Source organism: Alexandromys fortis, unplaced genomic scaffold (genome assembly GCF_014885135.2).
Source record: "Alexandromys fortis isolate MF-2015 unplaced genomic scaffold, M_Fortis_MF-2015_v1.1 scaffold_40, whole genome shotgun sequence".
NCBI classification, from domain to species: Eukaryota; Metazoa; Chordata; class Mammalia; order Rodentia; family Cricetidae; genus Alexandromys; species Alexandromys fortis.
Genome location: NW_026067966.1, coordinates 9,723,179 through 9,738,763, shown reverse-complemented (window position 1 = coordinate 9,738,763; position 15,585 = coordinate 9,723,179).

The following is a 15,585-nucleotide window of genomic DNA, read 5'->3' as shown; positions in this document are numbered from 1 at the left end:
CCAAAGTTGCCCCAGGTCAGTGGACTCCAAGTTCTTTGTCTCATGAACTTATAGATTTTGTAAACAACAAAAGGATGGATTTTTCTTATTGTTTAGTTTTTATTCATAATCACAAATATAATTCTGTAATCCAGACAGACTTGGAGGTGAATAAGGAAAACATGAGAACCAAAGAACCATGGTGAAAGCATGATTATTACAGAATCGAGCGAACAGACAGGGTAGAGGATGCTCTTCTGAGCTGCAGAAAGCATTGTCCGCTGGTTAAGGTACCCACAGGTTGAAAGCATGAGCGCTGACTGTAATCAGCACTGTCTGGCTTTGTGCTGGCCTGGCTGGTCCTGAAAGCTGGCCATGGTGTCCACATGCTTGCTCTATCTTCCCCTTCCAGAAGACAACAAGCTTGTCATCCAGTCACTCCGTCCTGGCAATGAGGTGAAGAACCATTTGTTGATTCCACCATTTGCTGCGAACAAGAAAACAAGACCTGCATACTTCAGGATGAAGTGCTCAACCTCAGATTTCTCCCCTAGATGAGCTTGCTGTCGGTTCCAGCATGGCACGTGACAACACAGGAATACCAGAACAATTCTGAGATAGCAACAACCCTTAGGACCAGATCCTTTCTCTCCAGTGCCCCAAACACAAAAGCTCCCCGATGTCTTTGGAACATGGTCAGTAGACAGCTCAAAGGAGACACCACCCAAGGGCATGTCATCCATCTCAAAGTCAAAGAACACCATGGGTTTGACCGTGGCTCGAGAAAGTGTCTACAGAGAACAGAGGCACCTGCAAAGATGGAGAGTTTATTACAGACCATAGTTTAAAAGAAAGGAAGCGAGTAGAGCTCCTGCATGGTAGGAAGAGCCCCAGAAAAAAGTTGTCACCGAGGGCCCCTGTCTAGGTGCTAATATGGTTTTACAGAGGTGAGTCATGGATGGTGAGCTGGTTAACCAAGAATGAGACGTTCGTGTTCCTCCCCATCTTGTGGATGAACTGGAGTTTCGGGCACACCCTCAAGGGTCCCAATATGGGGCTATGATCCCGTAGAGCTCGGATGAGCCATAGGCCTCCAAACCCTGCCCCCAAGCATTCCTGGCAGGTCTTTCCAGACAGAATGACTGACAAGATAAAGGACATTTCCGGCTCTGGGTCACGGCAGACCTGGTTGTCAGGGACATGGAACTCAGCCACTTTTTTTTGAGTTCCCTGCTGTAAACTGCCTGGCCAGCCTTTTTCTCCTGTTCTTAGTGGGGAGGTGACGCCGTGAGGTACTGCCTGTTGATAATGTGAAATTTAGTGTCCAAGTTTAGCCCTTTGTTTGAGTCAGAGCCGCAGCTTTGGTTTGAACCCAATGCTAGGCAGTGTATATTCTCTGTAAGGACATTTGTGTGGCGGTTTCAACAAAAACACAAGGCATACGCAGTGGAGATTTCATTTTAATGTAAAGTGTGAGTTCACAGAGACGGACATTAACCAGCTTGTCGTTTTCCAATTTAAAACATTTTAATGCTTCTGGAAAATGGGTGCTTCCCAAATACACATAACTGTACCACTCCCAATAAACACGCACACATGGCATGCCTCTCACTGACTCAGAACTCGATCTGTTTCTTCCAATGATCTATAGATTATGATTTGCAAAAAAGAGAAAAGTCAAACTCGCCTGATAGAGAAAGTAACATAGATTTGAATGGGTACTAAAGATGTGGAGGTTCTTTACAAAGATCTAGGCTTCCTGTAGCAAGAGACAATCACTCAACAGAAGATAACACTATGTCTAAGAGACCAACTTCTGCCCGAAGAGAGCTGAGAGAGCGCTCTTCCATGACAACAAATCTGTGATTAAATTACCTCAGCAAAAGACAAGTGGGTCCCACAGTTAACTGGACCAAAGCTGAGGAAAAGCTGGTGTGTTTTCAGGAGGACGGCTTGCCTCTGGTGTATTGGGACCCTAGAAATAGCCCTATCAATTGTAGTAACCAAAACAGAGGTCATCAGCAATGGGAATGACAGAAAAGGGATTCAGTTTGGTTTTGACTAAGGAAATTTATAAATTATTTATTAGGCTTCTTGATTCAAAATGATTAGTTATACGTATTTTGTATATAGGCAGAGAGAGAAAAAGAGAGATCTGTGTCATGCTTTTGAATGCAGATTTTTCTTTTTATTTACCACTGTAAGGGAGAAAAACTATTTTCTCTACTTATTGTAAGGGCTATGGTCAATATTTCCATAACAAAAACATAGTAGTGTATTTAGCATCCATACAAAAATTCAGGCATGGCCACATGCACCTGTAGCCCCAGAGACGTGGGAGGAAGAGGAACAGAAGGGTTCCTGGAGACCTTTGCCCACCAGCCTATCTCCAGGTGCAATGTTTCAAGGGAGAAAAGTGGATAGAGATAGACATCCAATATCCTCCATTCAACTCTGCACACCATATAAATGCACAAACTTTCACACAGACTCTTTGCAAAGTGCACACACACACGTGTGCACACATGCACACACACAAAAACACCAAAAATAAAAGTAGATGTTTTAATTTAAATCTAAATGATAAATCTTTTACATAACACGAGAACCTCAGAAGACTCAGACTCTAGGCAAACTGTACTTAATGCTAAGTCTGATTAAAGAAGCAGAGAGCTGTGGAGAAGCGTGACAGGAGACAGGGAGTGTGACAGATGGCAGGAGACTCGCAGCAGGCCAAGCAAGGCTTGTGTGTTCAGGTTCTCCTTGGCCTTTGTGGTCTAGCATCTTCTCGTCAGCTATGAGACAGGAACCCTGTGGAACAAGGGTCATGTGACTAATTCCAAGCAAAGAAAGTTACCTGATAACCAATTCCTTAAGAAAACATTAAAAAAGTATTAGAAAGAAAAGACAAAGAATAAGATGGTGACATTTATGCTCCTAGCAAGGCAACAAACTAACAACCTGAAACCCACACTCCACAGGCCCCGTGCAGCCTTCTGCTCTGATGGTCAGAAGAGTGTTGTTACAAGCGACTCTCCTGAAGGCCCACCAAGGCACCACACAACATATATTATGGGTCTCGCGAATCCTCCATTTGAACAAGAGGCTTCAAGACCCAGAAACGTTAAGCAACACACTCAGGATCACATGACTCATAGTAGTCAAGCTGAAGTTTCGCCCCAGGCCACCTGTCTTCAGACCCCATCCTCATCATCAACACAGAGAACTCTGTAATGCTTGCCTCTGTGACCAATACAACAGACACAATCCTGGTCACAAACTAAATAAAGATGTTCATATAGAGGTAACCTGCAACATGACAAAAATTCTCCATTGGCCTTCTAGATAGAAAGTTTAAGCATCAGACAGGGGATCGGCTCTAAGTCAGGAACTACCTAGTACTATCATGTGACCCAAACATGCCACGCCCCTGCTTTTCAGAATTCTAACACTCAAGTTCTGAGACAGCTGGAGTCCTTCATCTCCCATCCTTCTTGTCATCCCATTGCCAGCTTGTCTGGGAGTGAATGACTTCTCTGACCCAGGGGAAAGCCTACAAACTGGGGGAAGAGGAGCCTAGAGCATGAGGGGGTACCTTTCCTCTTCCATGGCTGGAAACTAGGGTTAAAGATGGCTTGTGAGGTTCTGGATAATGTAGAACTAGACACGGAGCTTGGCAAATAGTTAGATGGGTCACAGGTACTTTCTAGTACATGGTCTTTAGCTCCTTCTTCTTGGGAACGAGCACAGCTGTGCATCCTTACACGCCCTGGATTAGGACTGGCTAAACGGCTCATTCCTAAAGTGCAGACCCGAGCTCCATCACCAGCACCCACGTGAAAAGCCAGGCACTGAGGAAACTGGAGATAGAGGACTTCCGGGACTCTCTGGCAGAAATCGAGTCTGGCCTGTGAGCCCCAGGACACACTGTTAGACTCTGTCTCTAAAAACAGCTAGGTGGACAGCTCTCAAAGAAAGACAACGGAATCTGACCTCTGGCTTACACAAAAACAACATGCACTTGCACATGTGCGAGCAGACACGCAAACACACACACACACACACACACACACGCACACACACACCACGCACTCCAAACTCTCTCCTATATTTTCAAGCACTGGGAAAGGAGAAAGTTACAATAACAACATTGGAGAGAGAGCAGCGATCAGCTAGAGCCCTGGGGACCCACATTTTACTAGACAAACCCCCAACTGTTTCTTCTCTTGAAGAGGAAAAGTTAAACGATTCTTGGGACAGCTTCGTTAGGACCCATGACTTGCACACTGAGATCCGCCACCACTCTACGGCAACCAAAAAGAGCCTACAAGTCATTGTTTCAAAAAACCGAAATTTTAACCTATAATTCAGGTATCCAGTTTCCTCTGACTGCATATTCCCACTCTCTGAAAATATCTTTAGTCTGGCATTATTAGCACAAAAGAGGTATTCTTTTTAAAGAAAAACATTTCAAACTGATACATCATTTTCAATATACCCTCTCTGTAAGTTCCTGTCTTTCTGAGGTTATTTGGATTATTTTTAATCTGTTTTTAAAGCTAAGATAATTCTTTCACGTCTTCAATTTTTTTTCTCTTGCTTTGATGGTGTTCTCCCCCGCCCTTCCCTTTATCTCTTTTCAAAAGCAAATTGTTAAGTCCTAGAAGTAGAATTTGGAACAACTTCTAGGTACTGTACAAGCCTGCCTAGTTCCTCAGCTTTTTTCTTCGTTCTAGTCTTTAACAATCGGTTTCAAAGTTAGCAATAAACTAACGTTATTGTTGGCGTCTTTTAATAAAACAACAAGCAAGAGAAAGTTCTAGGCAAAAAGCAGGATGGGAAAAAGGAAATAAGATTGTAAAGTCTGAGAAAGGTCCTACTATAGAGTATGGGAAGGGATGCGTGTGTGTGTCTGTGTGTGTGTATGTGTGTGTGTGAGCATGCAAGTGTTTGTGCATTCATGTGTGTGGGGAATGTTATTTAATAAAGAAAATTTTCTAGTCAAAAAAGAATGAGGGGGCTGGAGAGATGGCTCAGAGGTTAAGAGCACTGACTGCTCTTCCAGAGGTCCTGAGTTCAATTCCCAGCAACCACATGGTGGCTTACAGCCATTTATAATGAGACCTGGCGCCCCCTTCTGGCTTGCAGGCACACGTGGAAGGAATGCTATACACATAATATAAAAATAAATAAATAAATAAATATTTTAAAAAAAAGAATGAGAAAGGATGTAGTTTCTTCTGAAGTCGTTTTGTAAGGCAGAGATCTGCAGAATAAAGGAAAAGGGCGCTCTGAGGATTCAAGGGCCCCCGGCCCTGTCCTCACATCAAGTGCCACCTGGCAGATTCTCGGCATCCTGTGCCGTCATCTGACATTTTGTGAGGAACGAAATTCATTTGCCTCTTCCAACTTTTCCTCTTTCGCCTTCTCCCTCCTTAGCTTTTAAACTCCCTTTGGCATAGAGGGTCTTTCTTGCTTTGCTCAATTATTTCTTCTCCTGATACAGATGGACTCCTTTGATTAAAGTATGATGGCTGCACACACAAAAGCTCCCTCCGCAGCAGAGTCTGTGAGGTGCATGGTACCGAGGTCTACAACAGTGCCACTAAAGCTGTTTCTTCCTGCAACAAACATAGGATCCATGCCAAAGGTGACTTTACCTGCAATGCAGACCTGAGGTAAAGGAAGGAAAAAGTGATGATGAAATCTGTATCAAATTTAATTGACGAATGCCAAGGCTTTTGCTGCAGCAGAATTTGCTGGAGGGAAGGGCAAAAATGGAAAAAGGTGTGGAGCCCTTTAAGACAAGGATGCTCTCAACACAGAGGAGAAAATTCTGCAGAAACCAAAGCTAGTGCTGAAGGCCCAGTGAATGCGGAGCTCTGCTTCACTTTGAACTTAACCTACCCTTCAGTTCAGGGATGTATAAACATGTCCAGCTATATTTGTTCAAATCAGTGACAAAATGCACACCTGCCTCAGAAGAGCTGGGCGTCTACAGAGCTTCACGGAATGCCAGCCCGCTGAGGTCTGACCAGCCTCACTGTTCCGCCCTGGGTGGTTATCTGAATGTGCCGGCTGAACAGCAAGATCTACAGAAACTGCACCCACAGACCATGTGATGGAACCTGCGGTATCGCTTGTCTGAACTGGCTCCCTCACTGTTGACCCTGAAAAGGCCGCATTCTGTGTCTGTCTGTCTTGTCCCTCTGTGGCTCTCTCACAGGTGTTCCCTTCTCCGCTTGAATTATTCTGGATTTAGTTTCCGTACTAAATCAGTTGCCTGAAAACCTCTCCATGAGTCTGCGTACTTCCTTCTTAACAAAATAAAAGACAAAGAAACAAACAAACAAACAAAAACCAAAAAACAAAAAAGCAAAACAAACCCAAAAAAACAAAAAAGCAAAACAAAAGAACACCATGCTTGAAGAGGCAATGGGAACCTTCCTCCCAGTCTCTCCATCCTTGAATGCTTCTCTGGTTCCAAACAGGAGCAGCACTTGGTCCGGCCATGCCACACACAGGGAGAAACTATTGTATTACCCAAATCTCCATCAGTAAAGCTGGCCTGATTGCTATTCAGCTGGCTCTGTCTGGTGATAATGCTTTTAAAGGTGACCAGAGACCCTTTAGCAAATTTCAAATATGCGTGGATACAGCTTAACAGAATGTATTGTATAGAACTACGCATAACAAAGTCATTTCTCCACAAGCTGCTTCTGTGGACCAGTCTCCTTACTTCAGAAGCCCCCGGATGCCTCAGAAATATCTGTCTCCTTACCCCCATTACTCCTCCCCCAGAGAAATGTCCCTAATACACTTCGCTATGTCTCTTCTTTTGGCTAGCTTTAATGTGAGTCAGGGGAAAGATCGCAGAAAAGCACACTTTCCTTTCTGCCTGGCCTTGCAAAATCGTCTTTTGCCACAGATGCATCTGTTAGCAATGATTGAGACAATCTGTGCTGCATAAGATGACTTGTTGAGGGAGGCTCGGAAAAGACCCTCTTCCAAGAAATGTTTAACCTCTTAGTGCCTCTTAATGACAGCCAGATCCTGAGAAGAGCAGATGATGCTTTTTCATTTGGGGTGGCCACCATAAAGTGACAACGGCACCTTGGAATGAGAGGCACAGGAGAGCTAGCTGCAGGTCTCCGAGCGCTGTATAGCTCGCCTGAAAGAATACTTCGGGCTCAACACCATTTCCAAATTTGAATATCTCAATTGGTTCATGGTGATACAGTTGAATAAAGATGTCCTTAAGAGAAATGGATTTCCTTGGCATATCTTAGTTGGCCAAAATCTCAGACCTAAATCCAAACTCCCAGGAGACTGAGAGCACCAGAAAAATTCTTAAGTTAGTCTATAAACCATGTCTCCTCCCACTGTCTCTTTGCCTTCCTCTGGAAATGAAATCAACAGTTTTCAATCCAAGTTTTTAGAGTCCCTCGGGAGCGCATACCAGGCCCAGGGTGTCCAAGACAAAGCTGGACTTATCTGTGAGCAGCGCCATGATAGACCAAGGCCACCCTCCTCAAGCAGGGACCAATGAGGAGTACTGGGTCTAAGTTAGGGCAAAGGGAAGCCACAGTGAGCAGCCCCAAGATAGAGCAGGGCCACCCTACTCAGGCAGGGACCAGCCAGGCTGAGGAGTGTCTTAAGTCAGGGAAAAGGGAAGCCACAGTGTCAACAACAGAGGAAACTGTTTTTGCGCATTCCAAGCGAGAGTAAAATAAAAACTGGAGTAAGAAGCAAAATTCATGTTCTTTATAAAACTTTAAATTGCAAATACGTTTTGAGCTGGCAGCATTGTCCTAACTCAGAAGTCCAAATGTGTTTTCTTCCTTCATTGGGGTCACTTTGGTGGATATCTGGGAAAACCCATGGTAATGTAGCATTTTAACAGAGTACATTTACTGGGGCCAGAGGGGACCATTAACAAGAAATAAAAATGAAGTAATGAAATAGCGAAAAAGAAAGTAAAGATGTGTTTATAAGACTCTTCAGATACTTAAAACATCAGGCCTCCTTATACCTCCTTTTAGATCAAAGTAGAATCTGACATTAGATGGATATAGCATCGGCTCACTCCGGGAGACAAGGCCACGCCAGGTGATGAGTTCAGGTAGAGAGAAGAGAAGAGCCCTGCTGGGACACTCTGTATCCTTGCCCACAGTCAACCACTCACTCCACTGACATGAAGGAAACATCTGGTTCTGTGCCCAGCTTGGCTACAGTGGCAGACTTCCTGGCTTGCCTTATGAAGGATGCTGTCCATGTGCCTATGACACAGCAGGGACCTGCCAGGCTGAAGCAGGGACAGGCAGCTTAGGTTTATTCCTTGAGCCATATTTCTAGGTTTATTTTGGGTTCTTTTGGTCTGGCTGGGAACATCATGGAAGAGAAGGGTGAGAGGAGGTCTTTAAAGAAACGGTGTGGAAATGAGAACGCTGAGCAACTTGAAGACTGATGCCCAGGTTGGTTGTGTCTCGTTCTCTCTTTATGATTCTTTGGGTCTAATTTCTCAGGTCTGCCNTCTCTCTCTCTCTCTCTCTCTCTCTTTCTCTCTCTCTCTTTCTCTCTCTCTCATTCTCTCTCACCCTCTCCATTTCTCTTTTTTCCTGTCTACTTTTCATATTTCTTCTCTATATCTTCCTCTTCTACCCAGTTCCTCTTATCCGATCTGAAAATTTTTATCATTTGCTAACAAGCCCAAGGCTATAAGCATCACAACACATAATTAAAATATGTAAGCACATGACAGGCTTCCTATAACACTTGGAGTCTTGGTGCATACATATTAATATGCCTGTTACTTAATGTGAAGTACTCTGCCTAGTCTGTGAGATATCTAGCATTTAGTCCTCTCCAAGGGCTACCAGCTGCCTCTGTGATGATCTTAGTTTGCTTTTTGTTACAAAGCAATGCTGCCAAAGCAGGCCCTCCATGTCCTTTGCTTTCTGAATCTCCACCAACACTAAAGGCTTTGCTAATTAGCATTGAATCTTATACATATTAAAATCATCTTATTAAATCAATTCATGGCTTTTAATTGGTGTTTCATAGCTTTTTCACACATTTACACAACTCCTCAAATATCTCACTGTACAATAGTGGAAGCCAAAGTTCAAGAGCTTAGACATAGATTTGGTTGGAAAATTGTGTTCATGTTGTATAGATTAGCTATCATTCTGAAGATGTCTGGGGTGTCAGGAGCTGCCTAGACCTGCATTGTGGTTCTGTGAGCTCAACCTAAAACTTGATCTCAGAAAGATCTAGACCCAGCCATGATGAAGCAGGAGGATCTGAGGTTGTCTGAACCGAAGTGTGGCAGACGCCAGACTCTGCAAAAATCTCTACATCTTCCCCAAGGGGACTTTTTGTGCAAGTATGCATGAACACATGCAAGAGACCTGGGACACCATGCTTGCAAAGCAGATTTTCAGAGGTGCGTTGCACCTGCCTATGCGTATATAACTTTATAATGAATGCTTCCATGTGAGGAGGCGTGCGGCCTGAGATCCATCTTCATTTCTCCCTGGTAGGAAGGCCGTGAAGACGTAGCTCACACATCTCACATGTCCTCATTGGTTCCTTGTAGTTACCAAAGCAGACTCAAGAACTTTGCATTTAAATGGGTCTAGATTGGATCATAGTGACATCATAGAGAACAAGGGGAGGTGGCACCGTCTCACATTCCAGCCATCTGCGAAAGCGCTCAGAAGGAACCGTCAACTAGAGCCGGTGATGTGGCACGGCCCCTCACTAAGAAGCTGAGACGGAAATCCACAGTTCCCGCCTCTCCTCTAGTGATGCCACAGCTCCAGGAAGGCCAGCTAATCCTTCGAGTCTCAACTTGTTGCTCCCATCTGCCTCCTTGTCCCACTGAACCTCCCCTTGGGGATGGGGGTTGAGTAGGTGCAGGGGTCCATGACTCAGACTCCTGGGAGACAGACTGGGTGCAGCAAGCTCAGGTTAATTTTGGAAGGGGAAATCCTTATATACCCCCCTGCCTGGGGGATGGGAAGCAGCAGCACTGGCATCATGGTCTCTCGTGGCAGCTGAGACTGGGTCAGGCTGTCTTGCTAATGTCACAGTAGCTGTTGCTGGGAACTCCCTTGGAAGACCTAGGTTGGCTCAATTTGAGATGTAACTGCATGCTCACACAGCCAGTTTAGTCCTGTTTTTAGGTCAACAAGGCCCTGTTGGCCTCAGGACCTTTGTGTCTGGGCAAATATCCCTCCACATATCTGCAATTTTTATTCTATGGCTGTTGGACACCCAGTGGGAGCCATGGTGCTTTGCCCTGGCTTTGTTGTCCCCACCTCAGGAGGGCTCAGCCTTGCGGATCCTGCCAGTCTTACACTGACTTGCCAGGCAAGCTCTTGCCCGTGGTTGACTACCATCCCTCAGAGAGCACCAGACCTGGAGAGTAGTTCCGGGTGGAGTGGTAAGGGGCTGTTGACCCGGATCCTTTGTGCCTAAGCAAATATTTCCCCACATCAATTGTCTTATCTGTAAAGCAAAGTAACTGCTACTTCCACCCAAGTGTGAGTTTTTTTGTTGTTTTTAGCTTTGGATGTTATTATTGAAGTAAATTGAACGTTCGTTAAATGAGATTGCTGGAAATTATTTGCAGGGAGATAAGTGTTCAATAAGATATAGTTTATGTATTAAATATCTTTCTCAACCTTGTGGCCAAACACCTGACAGAGCATTTCAAGTGAGAAGATTGCACTTAGGCATGGTTTTCAGAGGACTGCTGCCTGTCCTGGTGTGTCAGAGCTCGTGAGGGCAGGGTGTATGATCAGACTCTGATGGAGGAAGGTCATTGGTTAATTAATAAAGAAACTGCTTGGCCTGATAGGTTAGAACATAGGTGGGTGGAGTAAACAGAACAGAATGCTGGGAGGAAGAGAAAGTGAGCTCAGACTCCATTCCTCTCCTCTCTGGGGCAGACGCGATGAAGCTCCTACCCAGGATGGACGTAGGCTAGAATCTCCCTGGTAAGTTACCACCTCGTGATGCTACACACATTAATAGAAATGGGCCAAGCAGTGTTTATATTAATACAGTTTGTGTGTTGTTATTTTGGGTCATAAGCTATCCAGGCAGCTGGGAGCTGGGTGGCAGGAACGCAGCCCGCAGCTCTTACAACAGACTCCTCTCTTCACACGGTAGACAAGAAACAGGATGCTCAGGCTGGAACCTGAGCCCTCAAATGACTGGCCACCGCGATCTTTTTCCACCCATCAGTCCCACTTCTTCCTAAAGGTCTTCTAACCCCCTGCAAAGAGGCATCGTCAGTCGAAAACCAAACTCCTGAGACAGGGAGACACTTATCATTCAAACCAGTTCACATGCCACACAGTTCTGCAGCTTAAAGCACACTATTTTAATGGCTTTCAGTGTGTCTGTGGAGTTGTACATCATCACCATAAGCAATGAGTCCATTGTCTCCACTTAGAAGGAAACCTGTTTTATTTACCCTCATTTCCGAGTCTCTCCCTTTTCTCTCAGCATTGAACAACTCTAATTTACTTTTGTCTCTTCCTTATGCTTATTCTGGAGTCAAGCAATATGTGGATGTTTGTGACTGATTTCTTTTATTTAGCATAGTATTTTCAAAATGCATCTGTGTTACAGTATGTATCAGTTCTACATTCTTTGTTATAGCAAAAGGTTATGCCATGTTTCATTTATCCATCCATTAGCTAACAGATCCTTGGTTGGTTTTTTACCATTTAACCATGATGGATAATGATACTATGAACATTTTCTGTATAATTTTGATGTGGGCATATGTCTTCATTTCCCTTAACCATATGCCCAGAGGTAGATCTGCTGATTAGCATGGGAACTCTGTTTCTCTATTTCAGGAGCAACCAGACCACTTTACAAATTGTCGGGCCACCTCACATTCCCATCAGCGGTGTCTGGGGACACGCTTCTACATCCTTGCCAACACTTGTTCTACTGGGTCTTTGTTATTGTGGGTGTAAAGTGGCTTAAATTTGCATTGTCCTAATGACCCGTGATCTTAAGTATCCTTTCTTGTGCCTGCTGGATTATTAGCATCTATCCTGGAGAGTTCCTTAGTGTAATTTTGTTTACTTTTAAATCTGATTGTCTACTATCTCACAATAAGTGTTCCTTATATAAAAGTCCCATATAAGATATGGGGATTTAGGGAAACTTCCCATCTAACATTCAGTATTTTCATTTTCTTATGTTCCTTAAAAATCTAAAGTTTTTATGTTAGAGAAGTCTAATTTATCTGCTTTTATCCTTTTGTTATATGTGATTTTGACTTGTTTTGTTCTGTTTTTTTTTTCTAGACAGGGTTTCTCTGTGTATCCCTGGCTGTCCTGGAACTCACTCTGTAGACTAGAAATCCAGTCCGTGCCTCCCGAGTGCTGGGATTAAAGGCGCGCACCACCACGGGGGCCATGCTTTTGATTTTATACCTAAGCATTTACTGCTAAATCCAAGCACAAAGGTGCATTCTCTATTTTCTTTTAAGAGTTATATCAATTTAGAACTTTGGTTTTGAGCTAATTTGTGTATATGTTGCAAGATGAGGTTCTCATTTCTTGCCTTGCATGAATCGGTCTTGTTTACTCTTCCTCCATTTAATGATCTCAGTGCTTCTGTTGAGAAGTCAGTTGACCACAGATGGGAAACCGCCCCCCTTTGGTCTCTGATCCAGTGTCACGGGGTCTTAACCACTGCTGCTGCTTTCTAGGAAGTTTTGGGTTGAAAAGCCGAGCCCTCCCACTTTGTTTTCCTTCTTTAAAATTCTTTTGGTTATTGGGCGTCTTTTGCATTTCAATATCAATTTCATTCTCCTTTTATGTGACAAAAAGGAAACTATTCTAGTGTTGCTGGCTTTGTAACACAGAGAAATAGCTTTTGACTTTGGCTTCCTAGGGATCTAAAACAAACCCATACAAATTTCTGCATCCATGACTAAGTTTGCCAAAGACAGAACAGCTTGTAAATCTCCCCTTGCTCCATTCCTCCGTTCCATTTGCTCTGTTGCTAACGAGGGCGCCTTTAACACTGTTCATCTTGGGAAGTCCTGTCTGCTCAGAGCGGTTTTGGATCTTTAGCCATAATTTCATTAATTTCAGACTTCTGAGGGTTGTTATTAGTTAGCGTGAGAAGCAGAGAGAACGGCCAAGAATTAATCTACCATCGACTCAGCGATCTAAAATGAAAGATCATTTTGAAAAAGGGTTTGTTAAGACCACCCTCATTTAAAAATCTTGATCCAAGCATAAGCCCTCCGCGTTCCCCCTGCTGAGTAATGCAATGGTCTCAAGAACCTATATAAAACCCCTTCTTAAGTGAGCACATTGAGAGGCCACGAAAATGGTGTTAAAAGCAATGGAAGCCTGCAGAGAGGAGAGGAAGGAGGGAGAGCGGGACAATGGAGCAGCCAATAGGAAGAGAGAAGGAGAATGAATGACGAGGGGAAGAGAAAGGGGATCACCGCCAGGGGGGAGGCATGTGACAGGTATCAATTATTGACCATTTATCTACAATAAGGAAACACACTTTAACTACAGGAAAAGCACCAAGTCCACTCAATAACCATTTCAAAGCATGTGTAAATAAAACATAGCCTTTTAAGGGGCCGTAATAAATGTGCAGTGCTCTCTGTGAGACCCCTCAAAGAATACACATGTTAAACCTTGATAAATCACACTTAAAAGGAAGTGTAACATAAAAACGAAATTAGACATACAAATAACTTCACTTAGGCACTTTTTAAAAGTCTCATTCAGGCAGCTAATTGGAACAGCCTCTGAGGAGCACGAGCTTTCGTCTCCTGTGTTCCCTCCCTTAGCATGAGAGCCACACCAAAGGCCACAGCAAACAAACAGATCTGGAATGCAGAAAAAAAAATTGCATTATATTCTCAGTCCTAAGAAAAGTAAAGAGAAAGAGAAAGAAAACAGAGAAATGGCACTACCAGAATTGTTATCCTCAGGTTGTAGAGAAGTGAACGGAAGTCTTGAAATAAGGGTCACAACCCTCTGAATGTGGGTGACCCTTGCGTCTGTAGGGTCACTGGCAGTGGGACCAGGATTTAGTGTTTGAACTGATGTTTTGGGTTCCATTCTCTTTGGAGGGATACCTTGCTCAGTCTAGATATAGGGGGAGGGGGCTCAGTCCTGTTTCAAAGTGATGTGTCAGACTTTGTTGACTTCACTTGGGAAGCCTTACTCTTTCTTGAGGGGTGGATAGCGGCAGGGGTGAGGTGGGGGGAGTTGGAGGAGGGGAGGCACTGAGAACTGGGATAGGTATGTAAAATGAGAAACGATTGTTTTAAAAAATAATTTAATTTAAAAAAGATATAGGAAAAAATATAAGGGCCAAAAACTATGTAAATGGTATCCTAGTCTAGTCTCTGTTCCCAGCTGCATGTTTTAGTAGGGCCAGTGTTCTCTCCAAAATGCACTAGCCGATCAGTTCTCACAGTCAAGCTCCTGTGCCCATTCTCCAGGGACGTCTGCGGTATAATTTAGTTGTGTTTCCAGTAAATTGGGTCCAGCATGATCCAGCCTTAAGAAAGAGAGACTCCAAAGAGTTTTGCTCCAAGGGAACTGTGGCCATTAGGTCCCAGAGTAAAGCAGCAGAGATGGGATATTGGCAGTCAGCAGTTCAGGCCCACAAACTTTACAGGAGAGCAGTGGTCACCAGTGGACTGCAGTCCCAGCCCCCAAACTCCACAGAAGAGCAGTGGTCACCGGTGGAGTGCAGTCCCAGCCCCCAAACTCCACGGGAGAGCAGTGGTCACCAACAAGCATTCTCTAAGAAGTTGTCAGGTGGCACCTTTGCCATTCTTGCAGTTCGCACCCAGATCTTTACTTAGGACACAATACAAGCTAGCTAGGTAACTGTATATGTTACAGGGTGATTTCCACATGAAACCCACTCTTTATAAGAACAAGTTCTCACAAGTAAAGCCTTCATTCACCTCAACAAGCTACTCACCTCCTAAAGACCCAGCTTCCCAAGAGCATCACAACAGCAATGGCTTGTCAACACAAGGGGCAGACCATATGCAAACCCCTACAAGATGCTAAGCAGCGTATCTCCATGGCCACCATAGAAAGCAAACAGGAAGCCTGGGTTTGTACATTCATCCAAGAAATGTTTACTGTTCGCTTTAACAGGTATGACATTCATGTATGGTTTCAGCAGCTGCTTTTCATGATCATAACATAGCGGTTTGAGATTTCTGTCTCACCCTAGATGGAATGGCCATCCTCAAAGCAACAAACGACAGCAAATTGTGACAGGGATGTGGGGAAGAACACTTACTTGTTCATTGCTAGTGAAAAGGTAAACTTGATGCAGCCACTACGGAGATCTGCATAGAAGTTCCACACACAAAACTAAAATGAGAACAACCATATGATTCAACTACACCAGTCCTAGGCATATACCCAAAGTCTCTAGGCTGCAGACCATTAGAGATCCTTGCACATCCACGTTCATTGCTGCAATATCCACAATAGCTAAGGTGTGGAATCACCCAAATAAATGGATAAGAAAAATGCACTGCATTTTATAAAACAAAGGGTTTTGTACAGCGGG